The following is a 6000-nucleotide window of genomic DNA, read 5'->3' as shown; positions in this document are numbered from 1 at the left end:
CCTGCGCACCTCCAGGAAGAGGTCGCGCCAGCTGCAGTTCCCGCGCACCTCCAGGAGGAGGTCGCGCCAGCTGCAGTTCCCCCCGCGCACCTCCAGGAGGAGGTCGCGCCAGCTGCAGTTCCCCCGCGCACCTCCAGGAGGAGGTCGCGTCCAGCCAGCTGCAGTTCCCGCGCACGCTCCAGGAGGAGGTCGCGCCAGCTGCATTTCCCGGCGCACCTCCAGGAGGAGGTCGCGCCAGCGGCAGTCCCGGCGGACCTCCAGGAGGTGGGTCGCGCCAGCCGCAGTCCCGCGGACCTCCAGGAGGGGGTCGCGCCCGTCGCAGTCCCGGCGGACCTCCAGGAGGGGGTCGCGCCCGTCGCAGTCCCGGCGGACCTCCAGGAGGGGGTCGCGCCCGTCGCAGTCCCGGCGGACCTCCAGGAGGAGGTCGCGCCCGTCGCAGTCCCGGCGGACCTCCAGGAGGAGGTCGCGCCAGCTGCAGCCCCTGCGCACCTCCAGGAGGAGGTCGCGCCAGCGGCAGTCCCGGCGGGCCTCCAGGAGGAGGTCGCGCCAGCGGCAGTCCCGGCGGGCCTCCAGGAGGGGGTCGCGCCAGCGGCAGTCCCGGCGGGCCTCCAGGAGGGGGTCGCGCCAGCGGCAGTCCCGGCGGACCTCCAGGAGGGGGTCGCGCCAGCGGCAGTCCCGGCGGACCTCCAGGAGGGGGTCGCGCCAGCGGCAGTCCCGGCGGACCTCCAGGAGGGGGTCGCGCCCGTCGCAGTCCCGGCGGACCTCCAGGAGGGGGTCGCGCCCGTCGCAGTCCCGGCGGACCTCCAGGAGGGGGTCGTTCCCGTCGCAGCTCCCGCTGCACCGGCATCGGTTCCTGGCGGCCCGGCTCCGGCCGCACCTGCATCGGTTCCTGGCAGCCCGGCTCCGGCCGCACCGGCATCGGTTCCTGGCGGCTCGGCTCCGGCCGCACCTGCATCGGTTCCTGCCTCGTCCTGGTCTCGGCTGCCGGACTGGTGGCCTCGCCCTCGGCTTCGCCTGCTGATTGGATGGCGCTGCCTCCTTCGGCGCCGTCCGCCTCGACTCCGCCACCGCCACGGCCGTTCGCCTGGGGTGAGTCCCCGCCTGCCACGACGATGGCGAAGCCTCTGCCGTCGTCGTCCGCCGCGACCCTGGGACCCCCGGAGCATCTCCGTCGGGGAGGGGGCTGGGCTCAGCCCTGCTCTCCCGGACCTCGCCAGCCGTCGTGGTGGACTCTCCTGCCACCACCCTCGTGAGGAACTCCTGGACTCTGTTCTCCCTGTCATGGACTTTCGGTTTTGGTTCTGTGGACTCTTGTTTTGACCCTCCTCCGGTCCTCCCTCCACCCACCCTGCTTGTCTGCCTGGAAGGGGAGGGATTCGGTCCCTCCTCCTGTGTCCACCCTCCGCCCGCCCTGGTTCGGGGGGGGGGCTTCCGTGGGCGCCGTGGAAGACGCCCTAGAGGGAAGGGTACTGTCAGGTTTTCGTTCTTGGTTTTATTTTGAAAGGACTCTTCTGTTTTTGATCCCAGTTTCCGGTTTTATTTTGTAAACACTTCCGTTTCCCATCACACCACAGCCGTTCCCGCTTCACTCCCGGTCCTCATTACACTCACCTGTTTTGTATCAGTGATCTTTTCCGTGTATTTAACCACCACCTGTCACATTGGTTCTCTGCCAGATCGTTGTTTTCTGATTTCCGACTCTCACGTTCCTGCAGCACCTTACCGACCCTGTAAGTCATCGTTCTGTTATTGTCCACTACCTGTTTTGTGACTTTGATTTTGGGAATAAACCCTCATTTTTTCACCGGCTACGTCGTGTCCTGGCGCTGTGCATTTGAGTCCTCTCCCTGCCGATCCGTGACATATGTAATTAGTGTTGTTTTGATTTACCTGACAATCAGGGAGCACATTGTCGAATTTGAGTGTTTTTACTGCCACTTGTGTTGAGTCATTTTCTGGGCTGAGTCAAGGTCATGAACTTCACCCTCACTCCTCGAGCATTTGCTGTCTGAGCATCCAGACCTGTCAGCTCCACGGCTGGTTCCAGGCCCCCCCAGCGGAGTCATCGTGAGGGGAGCACAGCCTGGGCTGCCACTTGCTGTGCAATAGGAGGATAATATTTAAAGGATGGAGACAACTGATTTATGCTTTCTGGCAAAAAAAGCAGACAATTAATCCCTCGGTCGGTCTCAAATTACAGCAGGCTTGGGTAGCGGTGGCAGGGGTTCGTGACCTGAAATAGCTGCTCTATCAGTGCCATGAGTCTCCTGTGATACAGAGGAGCTGGGAGCCAATATGAAACAGGGCATGAGTGGTAACACGTCCCATATGGTCTCCATGCTTTGATCAATGAGGAGAGAAGTCGAAACGGTTCGGGGTCTCTGTTCAGAATTATTTCACTGGATTAGACTCAGGCTTCTGCAGCGTGTGCACGTTTAGCACACTTTCTATAAATGATCGCACATGAATTCCCACATCCACATAAATTACATGGGGTAAGTTAGATAGATAGATAGATAGATATCTCTAGTTTATTAGCATTGATTTTAGCAGCACTGGGACCATCCTGTCAGATACACAATAACTGCAGACAACTGTGTGACTGGATGAAGCAGTGACAGGGTCAGAGGCCACTTATATCCAAATACTGATGCTTGGTATTGGTTGATCATTTCCGGATAATTTTCAATTCCTTTCTCCTCTAGAGTTGAAAAATTTAAACATCTTTTTCGCCAAACAAAACAAAGGGCATGCAGGTAACCCAGGCAACCTTCACAGCAGGTACAGTAAACAGAGCCTCATGTACTTTATTTACAACCTCTTCAAAAATAGTAGCATCTTTATGGACCAAGACAGTGCTTTGATTTGAATTCAGTCAATTTAAAGTAAATATCTAAATGGAGCTGCAGAAGTTTTCTAAAGTCAGTAGAATCATCTATTAGAATTATGCGAGGGTCTAAATGCTGCAGAGATGTTTTAGACTGGATCAAAGTGGTGGATTATCTCAAAGTGAAAGCATCCATAGAATCCCAGCGTTACCACACAGAGCCGTGCTGAGTCGACATGTCGGGTCATCTTCATCTTTTTCCGGTGCATCACAATTCATCTCTCCTGTGTGTCACAGCAAACTGCTGCCACAGTGACAAACTGGTCAAAGGAGCAGTTTCACAGGAAGCCGAGTATGCGGCCGGCGTGTGAAATAACTTCCTTTCAGGGGTGTGCTCCACATCTCCCCGTGTTCTGTGGGATTCAAGGCCTCTGAGGCTTTCCACAGTGTGTCATTTCCTCCCTGGAATCCGTGGATTAGTCATATCACTTCCCATTGTCCTTGCCAGGCAGTGGCCCACTCAGCCACAGCTCGTCTTTGTCCGTAGGAGCTTTATGACCCTGTGATTGTGCCGCGGTCAGCACATGTTCACGTCTGTCAAAAATATTATTTTGCCATTTTCTTTTTCCTTTTCCACTTAACTGCTGGAAAGTTAAATCGTGAAATTTGTGCGCAATGGAACTGTCATCCATTTTATATAACTCCCCGGCTTATTTGGCAGCAGATTTTATTGTGTGACCAAAAGCATATGGTTGTTATCCAGCGATCAGTCAGAGCTGCAGCCTCGTATGGTGTCGATTAAACCATTAAAGAAACATTTCTCATTCGATAGCGAGCCCCGCGTTGAGTGATAAAAGCCTGCATTGGAAGATGTTAATGAGAAAACAGTTGCTGTGACAATTTATCCCAGCACCCAAAACCTTCACTGCGAGGCGGATGCTGCTCTCTGTCTTGAAGGCTTGGTTTGGAAAGGAAAAAGGACAGGAGAGAAGAAAAAAGAACTTTTTTCCATCCAGCTCCAAAACCGCCCCTGGATCAGCATGTGGAAGTTTTAATGGGAGTCAGATGGGCTCCTAATCAAAGGAATACGGCGGGAAACGCTAGCAAGCCCACTACAGGAACTTTGACTCAAATGACTTCTTGACTGACAAATTCACTGAGTCTTAGAGTTCATTTTGCCTCCACTGGGAGGATGATTGTGTGACAGGGTTAAATGTCAGGTATGAGCTAGTGCATCATGGGAAGGAGACAAAACATCCATCCAAGCAAGTGTGTTTGTGCACGTCAGCGATGCAAATTCAAACCCGTCACATTCAAAAGCGGTTACAGTCACTAATTGCTTTAGGGGTCTTAGCCGATTGTTTTGCTTTTCCAGCCCGCAGCTACAGCGCTTGTGGTTCGCTTTTATGGCGCCGTTTAATCCTGCAGCGGTGAACGCGCCTCTAAAAGCACCCAGCGTGCTACCTGTCCACGGACCGGCTGTCAGGAGCCCAACGCGCTGCTACATGGAGCAGAGCAGGTGCTTTGTGCCTGGTGCAAAGCAAATAACATATATTGTTACTTTTTTGAGCTTTGAGTTCAGTCACAACTAACTGCACTGACGGTGCATCTTACTTAGGATTAGATGCTGTGCTCAGGCCACTGACCAGCAGCCGGCTCGTGGCACGGAGGCGGAAGCCATGATGTCATGTGCTGATACGTGTTCAGAGAAGAAGAATAAACTTGGCTATTTGTCTTTGTCAAAGCACCGAGCTCCTTTCCTCTGCCTCTAGACTAAACACACTCACAGGCACGCATTGTTTGCAGGCACACTCGCCAGCGCACACAGAGGCACACAAAACACACCGTGGGACACACTTATATGTACCAACACATAAGAGCAGACGGGCCGCGTTGTTTGCCTCCTCTGATGCTCACAAACAAACCGCGTGCTGAAGCTGCGTCGCCTCTGACTTTAACTCCCATTACTAACTCTGACTTAATGCAGAAAAAATCTAATGAACCCAGCTGAGACTTTAGTTGGAACTGCCCAGACCTCGTCTTATACAGTAAAAGGACTTGTTCTCATTGCTCTCCATTTTATGAACTATCCTGGCTCGGTTCACATCGGGAGAAAAACAAAAAAAAAATTAAAGGAAAGAAACTGTCACAAAAATTGCAGGAAGCCTGTTGAAGCATGTTTTGTCTATTTACAACTCAGTCACTCTGCTGTCTGGAATGCCTACGTTTGTCTGCAAGAGCACTAATCAAGGCAGCTGCAGGCTGTGGCATCTACACACGAGAGCTCATGGGTTTTTCAGCAGTTTGCATGAACTATATTTCTCTCTCAGTCATGCCAGTGTGGCAAAAGCCTAAAAAACAAGCTTGTGTGGGCTGGTTTGAAGTCGGATCCTCTGGTGTTGTACTTAGCATGCTATATTTCAAAGCGAGGAGCAGCCGAGCATGTCATCAAAGTGGGTGGCAGGTAATAGTAGCGAGAAGGGAGTATATTTTCCATCACAAGCTGCGTCAGGTGAAAAAACATGTTTTCTTAATTGGACGTCGTTAAGAGCGAAGAGGCGTTTCTTCTTCAAACTCATGTGTTCAGCAGATGGGATTAAACCCAAGCTGCATTCACGGGCAGTAATAGATAAACAGCCTTAATGGCCGCAGGCATAACCTCCTCTTTACAATAACAAATGAGTTCACTTTAAGCGAGAAAGAAAGAACGCTTCCTCCGCTCGCTGTGTGAGCAAGCTGCCTGTTGACTCCACTGCGTCCTGCCCTGCTAAGTGCCTGTCAGGGGTCAGGTGCTGGAGCGGGCGCGATGGGGGGTCGGGTGTTTCGGGGGCGTGAGCGACGGCGTCAGCGCCGCCGCCGCCGGTCCAGACGTGCGACTGGAGCCGGTCGTCGTCGGCTCGTAACGATCGCTCAGGGGAGCGCACGTGTGCGTGTACAAGCAAGTACACGCTCACGGACACGTACAGTACAACACTCACTGAGGAGCCAGGCACCACTCACAGCGTCAGAGCGCTGTGAGTTAATGATCCTCCGTGTTGTGTTTTCACAGGCCCACTCATCCAGCCGTGGCCTTAGAGAATGTTTTCAGTTCCATGTGGTATTTAGTTTCACCAAGTGATTTATTTGAAGAGTTATGTGTCATTAATAGTCAAAGCTGATGGCGAATAACAGAG

The sequence above is a fragment of the Betta splendens genome, chromosome 10, assembly GCF_900634795.4.
Source record: "Betta splendens chromosome 10, fBetSpl5.4, whole genome shotgun sequence".
In the NCBI taxonomy this organism is placed as follows: Eukaryota; Metazoa; Chordata; class Actinopteri; order Anabantiformes; family Osphronemidae; genus Betta; species Betta splendens.
Note: the sequence above shows the minus strand (reverse complement) of the source record.